The 23,305-nt window shown below is 41.6% G+C and overlaps 1 protein-coding gene across 1 annotated transcript in view; it reads left to right on the top strand.

Annotated features, from left to right (window-relative positions):
• Positions 1-23,305, top strand: part of LOC122791483 (protein phosphatase 1 regulatory subunit 12A-like) — a 1,771,856-nt gene that overhangs the window by 1,556,750 nt on the left and 191,801 nt on the right. The window lies entirely within an intron of this gene.

Here is a 23,305-nt window from a genome sequence, read left to right as displayed (position 1 = left end):
CAAATAAAATAGTGAGATCAGGATTTTCAGTGCCCTACTGTGAAGCTTTACTGTAGTCTTTCTAGTATATTCCTTTAGACAGCAGAGTAACTTTATAGGATGCTGTGGATGTCCTTCCATATCACTGTTGCAGTATTCATTACATTTGGGGAATCCCCTGCCAAGGGGAGCCCAACATCCAGCTAGTATACCAAAACCTTTAGGTTGCTTTAAGGTATGCTGTACATCACGCATATGCTCCTTGCGTAGAGTAGGGCATAAAGGTTACATCCAGACATACCATCTTCAGAACTTATTTGCTGCCAGTCCAAACGCCATCTCTAATCGTTAGTCTCATTGCCGAGTCTTTGCTGATGTAAGTAGCTATTCAGATAAGTGCCCCACTGGGTTTTTCTGCTTCTCTTATTTTTGCTTTTTACATGTGTGTTGTTTTGGAGTTTCATGTCATCCAGAAAGGTTAAATACCAGTTTGGGTGACAGATTCCCCATAAAGAGCATCACAAACAGTGCTTGTTGTGTTTAGGTGCTTCTCATGATCCTATGTCCTGTACTGTTTGTCAGGCCTGTCTCACAAAGATCTTATGTAGTCTTCTGTCGTCTGATGCTATTTATCACGAAAACCAGAATCTAAAGCTCTTAGCAAAAGACATAATAGAGGGTACTTCCCATCCTGAGGGTCAGACATTTTCAAAGAAGAAGGCCAAAAATGTCAGGTCGGATTCTTTGGCTATGCCTTCTGTATTGAACTTTTCTCTCAAGGCTGATGAAAGCCTGGAGGTTCATCTAGTTCCTGGGCTGGATTCCTCTGCTGTGACCAGTTTGGAGGCCGGCATGGATCCAGCTGCTTATACATCTGTGGAGGCCTCTCAGACGTCTATTGTAGATGCTCAGTGAAACCACGGCGAATATCACTGAATGGCCTATGGAGGTTCCTCAGATACTGGCAAGGGAGAAAATCCCGACTACAATTATTGAGTGTAAGCTGACGTTGGAGCCTTCTACTTTCATAAGGCGGATGTCCCCTTAAAAAAGAAGCAAAAGACAAAACACGTTTCTTCTGTTCGTAAGGGCACTCGAAGTGAAAGGTACAATTTTACATGGGGCTTATTCAACTCGCTTATGGCCTTGAAGTCTCCTTAGGGGATCTCTGTCTCATCTCCTCCTTCGTCATTGTCACTCGTCCCTCTCTAACATAGATGATAAGCAGGTGGGGTATTTCATTTAGATGCTTTAATACGTAGAAACACAGGATGGATAGCAGCATCATAAAATGTAAATGAACTGGTTAACAGACAGCCCTTACATACATACATCCTTACATCACAACAGCTTACTAAAAATGACAGTCAGGCCATACGTGCTCAGTATTTATACACTTGTACAAGCCCTTGGATAGCTTTTTAAAGATACATACACACACATTGATCTACATCCTCACTCTTAAAAAGATTGCCCTTAGTAAAAGCAACAGTAGAGTTTAGACATGCATTATTATAGACATTAGAAACAAACACATTGTTCATGTCCAAATTGCTGTGTATCTGTTACATGGTCCAGAGATACAACTGGATCTCGTAACAACAATCTGGACTGAATTTAGCAACAGGGACAGTCTTTGGTAAATAACTCGTATCAGGAACTTCTGGATTTGTCGCAGTAATCGGAATATTCTCTGGAACTTCCTGTGGAATTGGAGCACCAGACAACTCACTCTGAGATGGAGTCTTTCTCACCGGCTATGTGCTTTTGGTATAGGCTCAGACACCGGTCTCAAATGTTTCCATTTCCACCTAAATTCTGCTCTTTGTGATTCCACAATGTACGATCTTGGCTCTGGGCAAATATTCTTCACGACACCAATCAGATCATAACCTTTGGATGTTTGCATCCTTACCACTTCTCGTAATGGATTAAGCAGTTTGCTGGTCTTATCGTAGTAGTACTTCTGGGTTAAATGCTTCTTCAACAGATTGGCTTTCACTGACCTGTTGTTCTTGACACATGGAACCAACAATTGACTACTGATTGGTAATGTGGTTCTGGTTTGTCTTGACATAAGTCTCTGAAAAGGTGAACCAATATGTTTATCAGAAGAAGTATTTCTGAGATTCAACAGAGTCAGGAAAACATCACTATTGTCTCGTTTTGACTTCTTGAGTAACTGTTTTGCACTGTGAACTGCATGTTCTGCCAAACCATTTGACTGCAGATACTCTGGGCTACTCGTGACATGAGTAAAGTCCCATTATTTGGCAAATCTTTTGAAATGTTAGCTTGTAAACTGTGTGCCATTGTCAGAAATAACTTTGTGTGGACTACCATGGACTGCAAAATGACGCTTCATCTTAGTAATGACAGTACTGGATACCAGATTAGGAAGTAGGTCAATCTCAAACATTTTGAAATAATAGTCTATTAACACCAAATAATATTGACCATTCCACTCGAAAATGTCGATGTCTACTGTTAACCAAGGTAGTTCAAGAATCTGGTTTAGCTGAAGTTGTTCTTTCTGTTGATATGGTTTTGTATTGTTACACACAGAACAAGATAAAAGTATTCTCTCAATATCTTGTGACATAGAAGGCCAAAATACTAGTCCTCTCATCCTTTTGGTAGAATATGTTCCTGCGTGACCATGATGCAAAATAGTAATGTACTCTTGTTGCAAGAACTTTGGAACAATTACTTTCGGTCCTTTCAGAATGAAACCTTTGTCAGACAAAATCTCATCTCTGTATGGAAAATAAGGTTGCACTTCTTGAGATAAACTAGATTACTTTGACAGACATCCTTGATTTATAAAGTGGTTAAGCCTTTGTAAAATTGGGGCTGTAGCTGTGTGATCTCTCAGCTCATCAAGACATGTGGAAGAAAAATTTCTCACTTCCATTACTTCAAAATCAACGTTCTCATTCTCATGCTTTCCTGTGGTGTATTTGGGTGAGCTGTATAATATATCAGCACGATAAAGAAATTTGCCTTTCTTGTAAACGAGTGAAATTATACTTTTGCAATCTCAACATCATGCATTGCAGTCTGGTAGGAGCTGTATGCATAGGCTTTCTTACGATAGTGACTAGAGGTTGGTGATCTGTTTTGATCTGGATAAGGTCTATCATAAACATAATCATGGAACTTCAAACATGCAAACACAATTGCTGAAAGCTCATTCTCGATCTGGGCATACAGCATTTCAGTTTGGGTAAGACTTCTCAGTGCATAGGCAACAGGTTGATCCTCTTGTAGAATGACTGCACAAAACCAAATTTAAAACATAACATGAAAGAGTAACTGGCTTGTGAACATCGTAGTGTCTGAGAGTTGGTAGACTAGCAATTCTGCATTTCAGGACATCAAATGCTCTTTGGTGTTGCTCTAACCAAGACCAGGATATATCTTTACGTGTCCGCTCTCTAAGCAGTGCTGAAAGTTGGCTCAAGTCTGGAATGAACTTGCCTAGATAGTTAACCATGCCAAGAAAACATTGCAGGGCTTGAACATTGTCTGGAGCTGGCATCTCAAGAATGTCTGTTTGTTTAGAAGGGTCTGGTTGTAGGCCTAAACTAGTAAATAAATGACCAGCATAAGTATCCTGTTGTAGCTTGAATTTTCATTTCTGTGGACTGAGCTTAAGATTCACTTGATGTGATCTTTCCAGAACTTTTCCAAGGTTTATGTCATACTCAGCTTCACCATTACCTCCAACTAAGTATGTAGTCTACTATAATAGCACAGGGATACCCAGAAAAAAGTTGCTCCATTGCACGTTGAAAGACTTCACTTGCAGAATTTATCCTAAATGGCATTCTCAAAAGTCTGTACCTGCCAAATGAAGTACTGAAAGTAGTGAGCAATGATGATTTCTTGTCAAGCTGAATTTGCCAAAATGAACTCTCTGCATCTAAGACAGAAAAAAACAGTGGCATTTAGCATCAGAGCCGTGACTTCTTTGACTGTGCGCATCGGATGATGAGGTCTTTTTAGTGCTTTGTTCAAATCTCGTGGATCGATACATATTCTGATGTCATCTGAGCTTTTCTTATGAGCTACCACCATGGAAGATGGCCATTCTGTTGGTTCTGCAACTGGACAAATCACACCTTGTCGCACTGTTTTATGTAGCTCAGCTTTGAGACTGTCCTGCATGACTATTGGAACTTTTCAAGCTGGCCTGATAACTGGACTGACATCTGGATCTAACTTCATGGAGTACACAACTTGAAGCTTCTCTAGTTTGTCTTTGAAGAAATCAGCATAGGTAGAAAAAATGTACTGTGTGAAATTAGAGTAGTGGTCTTTCAAGCTAACATGATGGACTTGCTTATTAAATGAACGCAGTTCCATTTTCAAACAGTCTCTGAGCCATAATAATGACTGGATGTGCGTCTTGACCACATACAATAAGTCGTAGCTTCTCCCAGCAGAGTAACATGAAAGCACTACTGAACCTTCAGTTTGAATTTCTTCACCACCAAAAGCAACAAGCTTTGCACACCTTGCCAAACCAAGACTTTCACCATGACGCACACTAGCAAATGTTTCTGCTGACATAACATTGCACTTGGAACCTGTGTCAACTTTGAGCTCTTTTGGTTTGCCATTTATCCGAACAGTGCAAAGTACTTCATTCTTTGCCCTTAAATCTACTGCATTGAATGTTTCATAAAGCACTGACATACCATCAACATAAAGAGTAGGGTTGCAACTTTCTAATTGATCAGCTCGTTTCTTGAAGTGTTCCATTTTAATAAAACAATGTGTGCCTTTTGATTTACAAAACCTTTTGAAATGATTCAATTTATTGCATTTGTGGCACTGCTGACCAAAAGCTAAACATTTTTCCTTTTTAGATTCACAATTTCCACCACAATTACGACAGCTGGCAATGAAATTGGGTTGGGGCCCATGCTTTGAGTTTGCTGACTCGCTCTTATGCTTCACTGAGACTGTGAGAACTCTGGAATTTGCTGGAAAGCTCTGAGGTTCACCAGTGAGTGCTGCGGGGGCTACAGTTGCTACCATGTGCTTGAACCTGTTTCTTTTAAACATGAACTGCATACTGTCAACATAAGTTTTGTCACTGCACCTTCTACAACTATTCTCATTTGTAAGCATATTTGCATATTTTTCTGTGAGCTCATATGTCTGACAAATCTCAGTGGTCTTATTCAAAGTTAAATCACTGTCACAAAGCAAAATCTTTCTCACAGCAATATCTTCAATACCACACGTCTGTCCTTTATCATCTCGTCCCTTAAATCACCAGATCTGCACATTTTAGCCTTATTCCTCAAGTAAGTTATATATGCTGCAAAAGTTTCACAGGCTTTTGATCCCTTGAATAAAGATAAGTGCCTTTCCATTGTAACATTTGTCTGGGGGTTACCCATTTCTCTAAATTTACGATGTTCATCGTGTTACACTGCTGCAGTCATTATACTCGGGTTATCCTGCCATCAGGCGGTCCCGCAGTCGGCCAGAGTTCCAAAGTCTTGGTCCAGCGTCGGTTGCCGTTGCTTCTTCCCTGAGGTCAGTGCACCAGGGGTATACAAGAGGCATCCGACGCCATTTTCCTCCGTCTTTCTTGCTGCGCGGTGCCCGAAGCAGAAGCAGTTCGCAAGTGCCGGTCGGCCGACTCCTGAGATTTTCGAAGTCGAATTTCAGATCCAAAGTCTTCAATAAAGCTAAGTAGCCCATTGGGGAAACTTTTTTCTTGCCTCAGACCGATGTCAGAAAAAGTTAATAATTGTATTTCTTGTGGGAAGCAAATACCTCATAAGGACTTCCACTCTTACTGTATTCCATGCCTAGGCCCTGATCACGATGTCACTAGTTGTCGGTTTTGTGCTAGATTTAACAAGCGCACTATAAAAAGACGTTTTGATTTTGCTTTGCACTACTTTGGCCGAATGTTCAATTATACTATGCCATCGGATCAACCGACGACCGCAATTTTGAAAAAATGCAAAGACAAGGATAAAGACAGGCATCCAAGGTCCAAAACCGACGACGAAACCTCTTCTAGGCCAGTCGCCGGTTCTCAGTGAGGCACTTTCGCAGCCCCTGACACCCGCTACCTCAGAGCCACAGGCCGCCTCCGACTCCCACGTGGACACATCTAGGCCTCTAGAAACTCAAGGTATTGGGCCTATGGAAGCTAATCCCTCAGATGGGTCCGGAGCCGCTGAGCAGGCATCGGCTTCTGAGGGTGTTTTCAGACCTTCACAACTTACCATTAAAGCAACAGCCAAGACAAAAGTACCATTAAAGACAAAGAAGCAAGTACAGCATTCTCCTGGACAGTCCTCCATGCCTAAGAAACATATGCTTAAAATGGCCGAAGACCTCACTACTCTAATCAGGGGTTCCCATCTCCCTCCTGAGAAAAGGCCTAAGCAGGATACAGACTATGATTCCTCTGATCAGGTTTCCATTTTCTTTGATTCCTCTTCAGACCAGGGATACTCTCTACCCCCCCTATGAGGACTCTGATGCTGAAGAACCTATCCCTTCAGCCTCTCCTCCTGAGGATTATTCTTTTGGGGAAACTTTACATACCATGAGGGAGCATTTCCATTGGGAAAGTCAGGATTATTCAGAATCCAAGAAAAGGCTCAGGGATTTTCTTTTATTGCCTCAGCACAGGCCCCTGGCTATTCCACCTATGCTAGATATTGTGGATGATGTGTTCTCTGAATCCAGCTGATTCTTTGCCCCCTGCACCAACCAAGTCAGATAGGTATTACAGAGTCCCTGACTCTCACAAGTTTCTTTATAAAAACCCTTCTGCTGATCCAGAAACTATTTCCCAGGGTCCAAAAGGGGTTAAGGCTTTCATTGCAAAAAAATCCAGTACCCTCTGACAGAGATTCCAGAGCTTTGGATAGATGGGGGAAGAAAGTTTACACTTCTGTAACTTTAGCAGTAAGGGCTTTAAATTGCCAGTTTCACATGCTTAAGTACCAACAATATTTAATGGCTCAGTTAAAACAGAAAATGCTTGCTAGCTCAGAAGCTTCTGACTATAAAGAAATGCAGGATTTATTACATGCAGTAGAACAGGTGGGAAAACATACTCTGCAATGTGGTTTTGATTCTTTAGAGGCCTCTTGTAGAGCCGCAGTTACAGGTTCTGTGATTCGAAGATATGCTTGGTTAAAGGAACAGAGTTTACCTGATCATGTTAAGGCAAAATTATTGGATGTTCCTTTACAGCATGACACCTTGTTTGGTGTTAAGGCAGAAGAGGTGTTAAAGAAAATGGAGGATAAAGCTAAATCTATGCAAACAGTCAAGGATTTCTTACAGGTACAGCCACCTCGATTTAGTAGAACTTGGCCAACAAAGAATTGGTCCTTTCCAGTGTCAGACAGGCCACAAAGAGGCAGATACAGACGCCCAAGGGGCAGATCTCAACCCCAAGGCTCTAACAGACGACAGTGGGGCACCTCAACCCAAAAAGGAGGTGAGGACAAGTCTCAACCTTACAGGAAACAGTCCCAATGACTTCCCCCTGCGTACGCCAAGCACTTCCCTTTTGGCAGCCCCCTTAGGGGGAAAAACTAGCACTTTTTTCTCAAAACTGGCATGCAATCACCCAAGACAAATGGGTCCTGAATATTGTGTCTCAAGGTTACAGGTTCCACTTTCATACTTTACCGAGGAATGCCAGACCTGCCACAAAATCAATGGGCAGAGGCACAAAAACAAATTTCAGCCCTTATGGACATGAGAGCTATTCAAAAAGTACCACAACAGGAACAAGGACAAGGATTTTACTCAAGACTCTTCCTGGTCCCCAGAAAGGACAAGGCCTGGAGGCCCATACTAGACCTTTCAATTCTAAATACTTACTTGGATATTCCCAAATTCAAAATGTTGACATTACAGCAGCTTCTACCCATGCTGGGCAAGAAGGCTTGGCTTGTTAATCTGGACCTCAAAGAGGCATACCTGCATGTCCCTATCAGACAAAATTGCAGAAGATTCCTCAGATTCAAAGCTGGTACAATGCACTACCAATTCTCTGCACTGCCCTTTGGCTTATCTACTGCGTCCAGGGTCTTTACAAAGTGCCTGGCACAGTAATTGCATTTTGCAGACAAAAAGGATTTCAAATATATTCATACCTGGATGACTGCCTCATTCAAGCAGAGACAAAGGACATTTTTCTACAGCATCTGGCGTTTGTAAAAAGGTTGCTAATTTCTCTAGGGTACACAGTAAATGAAAAGAAGTCAAAACTAGTGCCCTCACAACAGATTATATTCCTGGGTGCCAGCTTAAATACAACGGCCCAGATGGCTTATCTCATGCCAGACAAACAAGTTCAACTAACTCAATATTTTCAATTAATGGCAAAAAAGTCCCATCTCCCTGCAAGAAAAAATCTGCAAGCCCTGGGATTCATGGCATCCTGCATACTACTGATACCATATGCCAGACTGCATATGAGGAAATTACAATGGTACCTAAAAAGTGTTTGGACTCGAACACTCTCACAGTTTAGAAGCAGTTATACCAATGATTCCCTGCCTACAACAGGAGTTTCGATGGTGGGCACAGGCATGTCACTTAAACAAGGGTCAGCCTTTTACCCTACCCACATCCAGGCAGACTCTAACAACAGATACTTCGGATTACGCCTGGGGAGCACACATGGCAGGAAAATGCATTCAGGGCAAGTGGACCACAGACCAAATGCATCTTCACATCAATCAGAAAGAGATGTTGGCTGCTCAGAATGCCCTAACAGCTTTCAAGGACCTTCTGCATCCAGGACAATTATTATTAAAAACAGACAACACCACAGTAATGTGGTACATAAACAAGCAAGGGGGGCACTCATTCTTATCCCCTATGCAGGCAAGCCATGACCTTCTGGAACACAGCTCTAACGTATCAAGTTCATCTGCAAGCACAATTCCTGCCAGGAAAGAAAAATACTCTGGCAGACGATCTAAGCAGAAATATCATGGACCCTCACGAATGGAAAATGAATCCACAAATCTTCAGCATGGTAACGCAAAAATGGGAATGCCCAAACATAGATCTTTTTGCCTCCTCACTGAATTGCCAACTAGAAAAATTCTGCACAAGGACTTATCACACACAAGCATGGAAAGTGGATGCTCTCTCGTTCAGCTGGAAAAGCCTAAAAGTTTATGCCTTCCCACCACTGCCTCTCCTTTCAAAGGTACTCCTAAAAGCCAGACAAGAAAAACCACAGATGATCCTGATTGCTCCAGACTGGCCACGCCAGCACTGGTACCCAATCTTAAAGAACTTAGCTCAAGGCCCACCATGGATTTTGCCTCAAATTCCACACCTTCTGACTCAACAAAACAATCAGATCATGCATGGTCAGCTCAAAACCCTAAACCTGGCTGCATGGCAGATTCATTAGTCAAACAGGCAACACCTCTCTCTAAAGCTGTTATGGATGTCATTTTGGAGGCCAGGAGGCCTAGCACCAGGAAAGTTTACTCAGAAAAATAGAAGAGATTTTGCACCTGGAACCAGGCTCAAAGCCTTGACCCTCTTGTCCCAAACATTCCTCAGATTTTACAACACTTAACTGAGATGCTGGACAAAGGCCTATCCTTCTCATCAATTAAGATCCATGCCTCTGGCATTTCAGCACATTACAACACGGATCCTCCTTTATTCTCTCATCCCTTGCTAAAGCAGTACCTCAGAGGGGCTAAAAACATAAGACCGCCCCGGAGAGCACCAGCACCGACTTGGGACCTCAATTTCGTTTTGGAAAAAACTGACCCTGCCTTTTGAGCCAGCCAGTACAGCCGATCTAAAATTTTCATCATGGAAAACAGCTCTGTTCCTGGCAGTTACTTCAGCACGAAGAGTCTCAGAGCTGCAGGCATTAATGGCAGTGGAACCTTTTATAATTTTTCATCAGGACAGGGTTTCTTTAAGGATAAACCCTACCTTTATGCCAAAGGTGGTATCTAGTGTGGCTCTTAACCAAACCATCCATTTGCCAACTTTTTATCCAAACCTCAGAATAAAGGGGAGAAACTTCTGCACTTCTTTGGACATACACAGGCAGCTACGAGTCTACTTGGACAAAACAAAAGCTTTCAGGAAAACTGAGCAACTGTTTGTAGCATATGCTGCAGGATCACAGGGCAAGGCTATCTCAAAGCAGACTATATCCAAATGGATAGGACACTATATTCGGTACTGCTACACACAGCATGGAAAATCAGTCCCTAATAACATTAGGCCACATTCCACCAGGGCAACAGCCACTTCAACAGCCTTTCTCAGAGGAGTACTTACCAAGGAAATGTTGGAGGCTGCAACTTGGAGTTCAGTGCACACCTTTACTAAGCATTACCACTTGCCTCTTTACTCTAAATCCAGAGTAGGATTTGCCACTGCAGTTCTGCAGGGCCTCATAGCCAATCCTAACTCTTTATAGACAAGCCACCCAACCTTAGCTTTGGGATTCTACCCAAGTGTAATGACTGCAGCAGTCTAACACGATGAACATAGTGCAGTTTTGTACCTACCATAAATGTAGATGTTCGAGTGTTCACACTGCTGCAGTCCTGGTTACCCTTCCTCCATCCCCTCTGAACTAGCTGGACTTATCTATGCCTTTCTATCCTATACAACCTTTGTGGTGTATTTGCTTGTAGCTGAAGGTATTGCTTTTTATTTTATATGTATATTTTTTATTAGCAATATGTATTGCCTACCTACTTGGGGGCACCTGACATCTGGTGCAAGAAAAACTGAAGAAAATGGCGTTGGATGCATCTTATATACCCCTGGTGCACTGACGTCAGGGAAGAAGTGACAGCAACCGACGCCGGACCAAGACTTTGGAACTCTGGCCGACTGCGGGACCGCCTGACGGCAGGATAACCCGAGTGTAATGACTGCAGCAGTGTGAACACTCGAACATCTACATTTATGGTAGGTACAAAACTGTACTTTTTAAGCACTCTGGGTCCTCCCTTAACTAAGACAATACAACAATATGATGGTTTTCCACCTCTCCTATATAGGTAGCAGGTGCATACACAAATGAACACTCCCTTTCAGTAGCTTCTGACCCAGCTAAATTAAGCAAGATAAACACCTTTGTACTGTCATCTATATCAGAAAATCCAGCCTGTATGACAATGTTGTACTTTTGCTCAAACACGCTCTAGTTCTATTGTCAAACACAAGTGCACTGGGTTTTTTAAATCCATCTGCCATGCCCACAAAGTATGCACAAACACAATGAATATATGGTCCTTCTAATTATGTATGAACAAACTATGCCGTGAGCTTGTAATAACATTCAAATGCACAATAAGCTCTTCGAAACACTGTACTTGTATCTGCTCAGTATTTATACACTTGTGCAAGCCCTTGGATAGCTTCTTAAAGATGCATAGAACACACATTGATCTACAGTCATCTTCCCCTCTCAAGAGATATAGGGATCAGGACTCCTCTGAGAAAGATGAGGATTCAGATGAGGAATCCTTGGCCTCTTCTACTCAGATTCCTTCCTCTCTGGAGTATGGCTCTGAGGGGTTCCTATTAGAACCACAAACACTTGAAATTTCGAATGGCATATGGTCGACACCATATGATCGAAATTTCAAGCATTCGAAGGTTAAACGTAATGGAGAATTTCCTTTTTCTGCACTGAAGTGCAATCTCGGAGTTGGTATATTTAAGTAGGGGGTGTGTGGGGGTGCAAGGGGGCTTGCCCCCCCTTTCTGCACCGTTAAGGTAAGTTTTTATTATATATTCGAACTTTTAAACTTTGATCATATGTTGTCGAGCATATGGGATTTGAAGTTTAGAAAGTTCGAATATATAATATAGACCCACTCTGAGGAAGAGGAGTCTACTACTACTGAATCCCCTTTTGAGGATACCATTACTAGGATGATGGAGTTCTTTAAATGGGATTGTTCCCAAATGTCTGAACTGCATACGAGATATTCTGAGCTCCTTCAGATGGAGTCTCCCAGACCCTCTGCTGTTTTTCCTGTTTTGGCTGCTTTATTGGATGCTTTCTGTTCTGCTTCTCAGGCTCCAGACTCTCAGCCCCCTGCTCCCAAGAAACCAGACCAGTTTTATAAAGTGCCTGATGACTGTAAATTCCTTTGTTGACCCTTCGGTGGTCTCTGTGGCATCTGATAAGCCTTCTAAATTACTGCCCTCGACTAAGCTTCTTCCTTCTGATAAGTACAGCAGGTCCATGGAAGAGCTAGGTAAAAAGGTTTATACTTCATCTACCTTAGTCTTATGGGCTGTTAATTATCAGACTCGTATGACCGGATATATTTTGGCTTTCCTTTCTCAGGCTTGTCAGGCTATTTCTGAATTTCCTGATTCTGAAGGTAAGACTTCTGTCTTGTCTGTTAGGGGCTTCTTCCCAGAAGATGAAACCATTCAATTAAATGTAGTTATGATGCAGCAGATGTTTCCTCTAGGGCTGCTGCTTCTGACTGTGTTGAGGAGATATTCCTGGATATGGCTTCAGCCTCTGTCTGATGATATTAATTCTAAGTTGATAGCTGCTCCTGTGGACAACATATATTTGTTTGGTGCTGCTGCAGCTTATTTATTCAAGTCCCTGCAGCAGAAAGACAAGGAGTTACAGGATCTGAATCATATTTTGTTTTACCAATGCCTAAGTTCCAGAGAAACTATCCTTCTAAACCAGCTTTTGCTGGAAGGCAGTCTCATCCTCCCCTAAAGGCAAAGAAGGGTGGTAGGAGAGTTCCCCCCACTAAGTCTATACAGACCCTTCCTGCTAAGAAGCCTTTCTTTCCTGATGAACCAGGTGCTGTCTGCCTACCTGATTCTTCCCAGCCACATTTGTCTTTCCCCATCTTTCTGTCTGTTCCTGTCTGATTAAGCATAACCCAAGATTCTTGGGTTCTTTCCATCATTTTCCAAGGGTATTTTATGGTTTGTAAATCTCTTCCACCCTTCATGGGCATTTCTAAGCCACCTGAACAACAGTTGAGCTTTTTTTCTAGAGGTACTTCAGGATCTTTTAACTCAGGAAACTGTTCAAGAGGTTCCAGTTGCTCAATGGGAGAAGGGGTTTTATTCCAGAATGGCTTTGGTCCCCAGGAAAGAGGGCACTTGGAGACCCATTCTGGCTCTTTGTCACCTGAATACTTTTCTGATGGGTCCCTTCCTTTCAAATGCTATCCCCTCAGATTGTTCCCTTAGCTGCTTCCTCAGGCTTTTGTGGTTTCTCTGGATCTCAAAGATGCTTACCTCCACATCCCTATTCATCGCCTTTTCAGGAAATTTTTACATTTCTCTGTTGCTTCCTGACATTTTCAGTTCTCTGCTTTGCCCTTTGACCTCTCTACTGCCCCAAGGGTAGACACCAAATGCCTAGCTCCTGTGATGTTTTTTTGTGGGATTCAGGGGATTCAAGTATTCCCTTAATTGGATGACCTCCTTTTATAGGCACCCTCATCAAAGATCCTCTTACAAAATCTTCATTTTGACATTTCCCTTCTGCAAAGCCTTGGGTTTACAATAGATTTCCAAAAATCTTTTCTGACTCCTCCTCAGGACCATGTTTTTCTGGGGTGCAATATTCAGATGGTGCCTATGCAGGCATCTCTGCCTTCTCCCAAGGTTTTGACACTCATTTCTTTCTTTTAAACTCTTCTTCCTCTAGCCTCTGTTACAGCCAGGGAGTTTCTGAGAGCTCTGGGGTTCATGTCATCCACCATTATTTTGCTCCCTCTGACCAAATTCCATATGAAAAAGATTCAGTGGTTTTTGCAGTCAATTTGACTTCAACATGTGCATCCCCTAGTCTTTTGTAGTTTCTCTTTTTCCTTGTCAAGAAGGAACTTCACTGGTGGACTCAGCAGTTGTCTCGAAACCCAGGACTCCCTTTTCATCCCCACTTCCCTCTCAGATGCTGTTCACATATGCATCAGATGTGGGATGGGGAGCAGCTTTTGGCTTCCTAAAGGTGCAGGGGGTGTGGTCACCTCTTCAACAGAAAGAGCGCATCAGTGTAAAAGAGATGAAAGCTCTTCTGCAGGCGCTTCAGGTTTCTCATCCTCTCTTCTCCCCAGGATGTCTCAAGGTATTTACAGGCAGTGCCACACTTTTGGGGTATGTAAACAAATGGGGGAACAAGATGTCATCTTTGCCGGTTGGCACTCCTGGTGTGGGATCTTGGTGTCTAGTATCAAGTGACCCTTAAAGCAGTTTACATTCCCTCAGGTCAAAACGTTGTGGCAGACACACTGAGTAGGTTCTTAACTCTATCCAGTGAATGGATGCTTCACAGGGATGTGTTTCTGGGCATTATCCACCAGTGGGGTACTTCTCAAATAGATCTATTTGCCTCCGCTCTGAACAGGCAACTTCCTCTTTTTTGTGCCAGAGTCCTAAGTCCTCTGGTTTGGAAGGTGGACAACCCATTCTTTTTCTTGGAAGGGGATGTTTCTTAGGTTCATAGGTGGTTACTGGGCTATTGACCTGAAGGTCTTTATAGGCCTAGCCATGTGTGCCCAATATAATACTAGAGAAACCCAATATAAAGGATTTTGCTTAAACCCAAGATTTTAGTTAGCAATGCATGCCCATATCTAGGAGGGTCATAGGTGAAATCCCTGGCAGAAATTTAAAGTTTACCCTCCAAGTAATCCAGGCTATGCTTAAACATGGTTTTATGCATTCCCTCCTCTTACCCTCATTACAAAAGTCCTATTCACAATTCAACTGGATACTCCAAAAATCTTGTTGGTGACTCCCTTTTGGCCGAGACAACATTGGTTCCCTATTCCTCTGGATTTAGCAAAGGACAGTCATCACAAGTTACCTCACAGGGTGGGCCTACTCACACAAGACAAAGCATCTCTCATCCATCCTCACCTGTCACCTCTACAACCCACACTGTGAGTGATAGGATTTTGATTCCACATAGACACCTCTTTTCTGAGGACGTGGTTAGGGTCTTGCAGGAGGCCAGGAAACTCGCTACTAGGAAATCCTACCTATCCAAATGGAAGAAGTTATCTGTTTGGTGTCTCTCTCGTTACCTGGATCCACTTTCTGTGGATGTTCCTTTGGTTCTTTCCTATCTGTGTGAATTGCTCATTGGTGGGTTGGCCTAGTCTTCTGTTAAGGCCCACTTATCAGCTATCTCTGATTGTCTGCCTTTTTCTTCTCCTTTGGCTTCTAGATTTTAGGCTAAACAATTTCTTAAAGGTGTCGTTCATATTAGGCCTCCCAGGAAGCCTGTTCCTCCAACCTGGGATCTTAATTTTATTTTGGAAAAATTGACTCCGACTTCTTCTGAGTCTGCGGCTTCAGCTGCCTTGCAGCATTGCTCTTGGAAGCCTGTACTTTGGTTGGCCCTTACCTCTGCCAGATGGGTGCCTGAGCTTCAAGCCCTTATGGTTTGTCCTCCTTTTTTGGTGTTTCATAAGGACAAGGTATCCTTATGTAGTAATCCTCCTTTTATGCCCAAGGTGGTTAATGAGTTGTCCCTTAATCAGTCTATTCATTTGCCTACTTTTTTTCCACTCTCCACAGTCTACCAGTGAGAGGGTGCTGCACACATTGGATGTGCATAGACAACTCAGATTTCATTTGGTTAGGACTATTAGAAAATCTGGGTCTACTTCACCCTGCCAAAGGCCGACAGTATCGAAGCTGATATTGTCGGCACCAAAATGTCGAAAGCGAAAGTTGTTGCGCATGTAACGGAAATCTCCGTAAGGGGAGATTTCCATTTACTGCAATGTAGTGCGATCTCAGAGTTGGTATATTTAAATAGCGGGGGGGGCAGGGGGACTTGCCCCCTGCATAGAGCAATTTGTGTTGTGTTTGGGTGTTTTTTTTTGTGTGTGTTTGATGTTCGGGGGTTTCGATATTTTCTTGTCGATTATTATGCTGTCGACAGTTTGAGTTTTCGACAGCGTAATATAAACGCAAAAATCTGATCAGCTGTTTGTTTCTTTTCATGCTAGGTCCCTAGGATTGGCTGTATCCAAGCAAACTATTTCATCTTGGATCTCTAAAGCTGTTTCCTTTTGTTATTCTTTTCATGGTAAGAACCTTACTTTTCCTGTTAAGGCTCATTCTTCTAGAGCTGTAGCTTCTTCTGGTGCTTTTTTCAAGGGTTTGAATACTAACTCTATTCTTGAGGCAGCTACCTGGATTTCTGGGTCAGGTTTTACCAAGCACTACATGTTGGATGGAATCTCCAGAGCAAGAGCTGGTTTTCCTAGGGCCATTTTTCATGGCTTCCTAGAGGGCTGTACTGGTCCTTCCTCCTCCCAAGTTTCTTCCCGAGTTTGACACTCTCCCTAATGTAATGAATACTGCAACAGTGATATGGAATGACATAGTGCAGTTGTCTAAAATCTTACCATAACGGTAGATGTCCTTCTCTTCACTGTTGCAGTATTCACTCCCTCCCTCTGCCCCCTGGTCCATTTTGCTTCTGAATGTACTGATTACCTCTCTTTTACTTGGACTACTGTTCCTAATGGGTCTCTCAGTTCTGAGGATGGTATGTCCGGATGTCACCTTTATGCCCTATGCTATGCAAGGAGCACACATGTGACGTACTGTGTACCTTAAATCAACCTAAAGGCTTTGCTTTACTGGCTGGACATTGGGCCGCACTTGGCAGGGAATCCCCCTAATGTAATGAATACTGCAGCAGTGAAGAGAAGGACATCTACTGTTATGCTAAGATTTTACACAGCTATACTTTCATACTGTAGCTGAATAACATGAATATCAGCATCATGTATGTACATACAAGCTTAGGGAGGGTTTTAAGGGACAGTATTCCATACTTGATCCCTAGCATGTTTTTTGGAAGAAGTCATCTGCTGAACCCATTGATGAACCACTTTGAGTAACCTCGTGAGGTGGTAATGCTTAGTAACTCAGCAAATTCATCAGCCTCTAAAAAGATTGATAAGAGTAGGAGCTTTGTGAACCTAGATAATACAGGTTTGTTACATAAAAATACATTACCCTTATTTTAAACAGTAGTTTTCAATATTCCATAGTTATAATTATAACTGACAGGATTTACTTATCACAAAATCTATTGGAAAATAAACAAATTCTGTTTGCTTTCCTGTCTCCACCATAGATCCTCAGTCCTTGGTGGCTATCGAGTAACCAGAGGAGTTGAGTTCTCATTGATCTAGGCAGTCTTGCAAATTGTTCAGATTTCCAGTTCTCTTGTATGTGGTGGGAACTTTTCATAAAATATTCATATGTTTATTTTGAAACATGGATAGCTTCCTTCCTGCATTCATGGAATTAGGTGCAGTTGCATTTTTAGGGTTGTATAAATGTTGTCTTTGCTAATGTGTGATAGGGAAATCCATTTAAATGAAAAACTTCACCACGTAATTGATGCAGAGGAATAGGTAGTCATAACAGGCATTTGTCATTACTAATGTCAGGTATGTGTTCCAAGTAAAGATGGACCAAGAAGCAAAAGTCCTGTATAGAGGACCCAAATGGCAATGTGCAGTAATGTGCAAACACATGCATTTTAATTGCATTATAAGCTTCTTTTAACCTAAGTATTTCAGATTATAAGGCTTTTTTCATGTATAGTATGTTGAGATAACACCAGAAGAGGAAGACTGCACATCGCCTACCTTGACTTAGCCAAAGCCTTCAACACTATTCCCCACTTGGGCATAATAGGTAACTCTCCCAGATAGGCATCGACCCGTATGTTAGCAAATGGGTAGCTAGCTAACTGGCTCACTGATAGAATCCACTCCGTCAAAATAGGGGAAGCCACCTTTGGTAGTAGACTGGTAATGAGTGGTGTACCCCAAGGATTGGTCTTGGGGCCTCTACTGTTTGGGATATACTTTTCTGAGGTACAAGCCAAAACCAGTGGTCTGTGGCTGACCAAGTTTGTAGATGACTGCAAGCTGGGTGCTGTTTTAAATTCCCCTAGTGATGTGAACGTCCTCCAGGAGGGCCTTACCCAAACTAATGACTGGTGACAGAAACATGGTCTCAAACTGAATGCCAAAATGCATCATTATCCCCTTTGAGGAAAATGGCATCCCCACTAATTATCAGATTAATAACAACGTACTAAGCATGCCGTCAGTCATGAGGGACTTGGGCACCTAGGTTAATAGCAACCTGACTTTTGACCACCACGTTGCCTGCGTTGCATGGAAAGCTTTCGACATGGACCACCTCATAAATAAGGGTGTTGCATCCAGGAACAAGAAGGTCATAACATCCCTGTACTCCTTCCTTATCAGATTCATTATCTAGTACAGTAGGCATGTACCTTGCCAAGCACATGCAGTAGATGGAGAGACCACAGAGGTTCTTGACCAGGAAAATCCAGCATCTCAAACACCTGTCCTGTATAGATAGGCTAAAAGCCCTGTCCCTCTACTCAGTCTTGTACAGACTGCTCAGAGGTGACCTATATCTGGCATAAAAGGCCATCTCAGACCCAGCCTTGATGGAGTTGCTGCATATCTGTAAGTCAAACTCCACTTGCGCAACCCGCATGCAAGGCCTTAACCTGGCCTGTAACATTAATAGAACTTGTTGGCGGGATAGATTTGTGTCCCAAAGACTCCCCCATCTGTAGAATAGACTTCCTCTCCATGTCAAGCAAAGTACCTCTCTAGCCATCTTTAAGAGGAACGTGGACGACTGGATGGAAAACAGAAAATACACCCTGGGTTACCACCTGTGTCCTTGCTGGACAGGGGAAGCAGGTGCTGACTTTGAGGGAACATGGGCAAAATTCTTGGCTAGGCTTATAACGTCCTCCGGGTCAATAGCCTAGTGTCATCCTATGAACCTGTAGTGGAATCTAACTTGTTCATATGAGTATATTAATAACGTTTTGTGTTGCTTTGTATTTTTGAGCCAGCATACTGAAACATCCATGCTGTTTCATGGGAAAAACATGCACTGTCTATGACACCTTGATAAAAGGAGGTTTGTGAACCTCCATATGCATTCTGTAGTACTTTTTGTGCTGTGGTTGAATTTAACCCATTGACATTGAGCCTCAAGTCTTCAAGTTTCATATCAAGAAATTCTTCAGTGCTCAGGTATATTTTCCCAGATGAACTGACCCTAGGGGTTTCTGTTTTTAACCTGGAAGTGTACAAAACAAGTACATGTGAGTGACTGTCCCACTGGACTGCAAGAAGCCTAGCGTCTTCATACTATACTTTCAGAAATGAAATACAGTGCACATTAGTCATACAGTTATTTCTAGCTCAGACAAACTGTTCACCCTCACTCAAAGTTTTTAAACTAGCTATGTATCTGCATGTGGCATGATCCAATCCTAACGCTTAATGGTTGCTGAACTGTTTCATACAGAGCATACAGTAATGTGATCACAGCCAAACCTACCTATCCTATGGTCCTGCCCCCTTACTGTTTCCATCTTCAGCTGCCATCCCTCGTGTTCTTAAAGTCTGAGTCACCTGGCATCTCCATCAGTAGCCCTCTGATCTCCATTAGATTTTTTTTTTTTTTTAGTCCACCCAGCATAATGATCACTGGTGACTTCTGATAATTACATTTTAAGTATAAATAACTAAAAACCCTGAATTCCACTGACTTGCTGATGTAGATGGTAGCATCAGATAAATTAAACAAATCAATAACTGTTAATTTTGTTGTTTTGAGATGTGGTCAGACCATTTAGAACATTCATTCCAACCTTACTTTGTGTAGATTGAAGGTTGATAAGGGATTTTTATGGGGCAGTTGCTGAAAGAGTGAGAACAGTATCCGAGTTCCCCAGAACTAAAACTGTAGACTGGAGGGTCAGCTCTCCATGCACTGTCAGAGGGGAATCCTGACTGTGATCCAGGTGAGCTGGGTTCAACTAGTAAGCCCAACACTTTAGAAGCCAGCTAGAAGGAGGGTAGGAAAGACAGCAGTATTTTACTGTGTCACCTAACCTGGGGAGCGAGGGAGAGTCATAAGCAGGGATGGCAGCCCCAGTGGTCTTACCAGGGTATGCATCCTATGCTTACAAAGAATCAGGGCATGCACCAACAGATGGTCTCAGCTGTAACAACTTATATCATTAGGCATTGGGGTTTGGAAATGAGTAGGGCATACAAGTAAACATTCCCATGGCTGCAAGTATAATGCTGCACTGAGATGCCCCATTATCCTCTCAGGCAAAGGAAGGATTTTGGATTAGTTTCAGAGAGTGTCAAGAGTGACTACCAGCATCCAAGATAGAGGAACGGAACCAGTGACAAACCATGGTCTTCAACAGAGGGGCAAAAAAAAAACAAAGGTGTGAATCACAGGGATAGATGATAAATCCAACATTGTTGTACTTCATCAGGGTTAGTTTTTGTCCAAAGTAGTCTTAAGAGTTAGCAGTATAACTCAGATGTGTGTCTGTCCATATGCACATACTTTGGAAGCTGCAGAAAAGTAACCCCATAGCAGCAATGTGGGGAAGGTTTTACAGTGAGTAGTTCAATTTGTTTCTCTTTCTCAAATTGCAGTTTATTTTTTGTATAGAGCAAGGTGCAAATTTGTTCTCTCTCCTTTGTAGACAGTGTTTTTCCAAGGCCTTTCTAAGACTTTTTGAAAGTATCTAGTAGTTTACACTTCACTACCCATATCAAGTTAAGGGGTACACACACACACACGATATATATATATATATATGTATATATATATATATATATATATATATATATATAAATAAATATAAATAATAAGAAGCCGGTATGTATGAGTATCTGTCTCATTATCTGTATGTACACACAGTGAACGAGTGTACGAACATATATATAGTATAAAGAACAAAAAAAAAGGAGAATGCACTCGCTAAACACATATTGGAAAAACCAGAACACATATTCAAGTTTCGTGTAATAGACCAAGTCTGTCCGAATGGTACGGGAGGGCCGGACAATCTTATTTTAGAAAAGTTAGAATTGTTGTGGCAGTTGACCACAAATGCTTGTTGTTACCCAGGAATAAATGAAGTTAGCTCCATTTTATGCATTTTAAAACTCAAAAACCTAAATAGGTGTAGTTGATTCTAGTAATATGTGTTTTTGACAGTATTCATTAAATTAAATATTTCAGGTATTCCATTGAAAAAGTAAATGATTTAAAGTATATTGTGAAAGACCGAAAGGATATATATTATATTTTATTTTATTTTTTTAAAATAGCAGGTTACACCTGCATCATGTCATGTGACAAATTAATGAAGTATTTAAGTGAGGGGAGTGTCAGAGTCAATCTATCTGAAGAAGTCTCTTTTGATTTAGTGAGACAAAAGGCGCCTAATTCAACTGTGTATATAGCTTTATTTTATCTGACTGTGTGTACAGGTCATTTATTTTATCTATTCATCTTACTCCGAATAAACCCGTTGGCAGTTACATGAAAGAAACAATTTGTGGTTACTATGGAACATACTGACTGGATTGCGGTAGCAGCCATCCTTTGTTTACTTTGCAGTTTGTGATTTTTTTAAGTTTGTCCTATATATATATATATATATATATATATATATATATATATACATATATATATATATATAAAGAAGCACGTATGTATATCTGTCTCATTATCTGTATGTACACACAGTTTTATTTTGTATGATCAAACTAATTTAATGTCGATTTGAAAACTGCTACAAAAAGTTTGAACATGTACAGTACTGAAAACAAGCAATACCAAATGAAATAATATTCACAAAGGAAAACTGTTTCCTTTTCTGATAATAGCGCTACCCCCCCCCCCCCCCGAATAACACTAGCCTCAAATTCTTCTGAATAGTGTCAGTGTTATAGGAAGGTTTTTATGAAGGTGAGGTGGAGGGTTAGTGTTGAGGGAAGGGCAGCATTAGGGTTAGGGTTAGCACCCATTACTAAAGAGGTCCTCCTCCTGCCCTCTTTAGTAATGGGTACTAACCTTACACATTACTTTCATAAAACTTTTCCATAACACTGCCACTTTAGAAGGCACACTTGGACACACAAACATTTATAAACACGCACAAAGAATACTATATCTATCCCCTAACCTAAACCTGACCCTATAAGATACCCAGACTCGCACACAGACATACAACACCTATCCTTTACTCATCCCCGACCCTAACCCTAACTGACATGCACAAGCACAAAACACTCTCCCTTACCTGTCTCGACATGTCACACCATCAACATTTCTACTGCTTGGCTGTCTGTACCATTGACACTAAACCACATCTCTTAAGAAATGGCATTTAACAAAACACAGGGGACCCGTACACACATGTATTACTTCTCTAACTCTTTTTATCTAATCACAGAATATTTAAAACAGATCTTATCAAATATGCAGCAAATACTCCTACAAAATATTTTTGCAGGCTGGCAATGCCCCTTGCATCCTCCATGTGGAAGGCTTTACCCCATCATACCTTTTTACTTAAATGTACTTACTCCATGGGTCACATAGCTCATGCAGAAACTTGTAGACAAGGGGAGTACACCATGTTGGTGGGCATTAGCAGTTTATAAATAATGCAGTAGTCTGAGTTGCTTCCTACATCCTAAACAACAAAAGCAGTAATTCTCTTTAAAGTACTAAACATTTCTATCAAATGTGATTAGATTAATGTGCTTTAGATTAAATCTCCTTTAGATTGAATTGTTAAACATTTTGATTGGATAAAATGTGATCTGATGTCAATCTTCACATAATCCTTGACTGTGGGGGCTCAGTTCCGAGCCTCAGAACTGACTTGGGCTGTTTATTTCAGCTCACGCCTTCCAAACTATCAAACTAGGCTTTACCCATAATGCTCCTCTCCAAATTATCTCAGATCTCATTTGCCACTTTGAGCCAGACATGTACGACCGCTCTCGAGCTTTGGCTTATATTTAAAGTAGGTTTTTTCCTTAAAAATATCCTTTCTTCTTTCTTATAATCTCCCTTCAGCCTCTAGTGACTTTTTTCTCTATCAGCTTCTCTCGTTATATCTTTTTAAAGTGTGTGTGTGTGTCTCCCTCACTCTCCTTTTACTACCATTAGTAGTTCTTTCCTTCATACCATTGTTGATACTTTGTACCTATTTAGGTATTGTCTTGAATACGTTGTTGGTATCTTCCCTTCCTTTTCTGTGTTTAAAAAAACAAAAACGTTCACTGTTCTTTTTTGGTGAGTGTGTGTGTGTGTCTGCATTCATTATGGCTGACAAATCCGATTCCCCAGCTAAGTCATCTAGGGGCACCTCGGGGTTCAAAAGGTGCCAAAAGCATGAAAAAAA

The sequence above is a fragment of the Protopterus annectens genome, chromosome 17.part0 (genome assembly GCF_019279795.1).
Source record: "Protopterus annectens isolate FY-2018-M chromosome 17.part0, PAN1.0, whole genome shotgun sequence".
In the NCBI taxonomy this organism is placed as follows: Eukaryota; Metazoa; Chordata; order Ceratodontiformes; family Protopteridae; genus Protopterus; species Protopterus annectens.
This window is presented reverse-complemented; position numbering and strand designations above follow the sequence as displayed.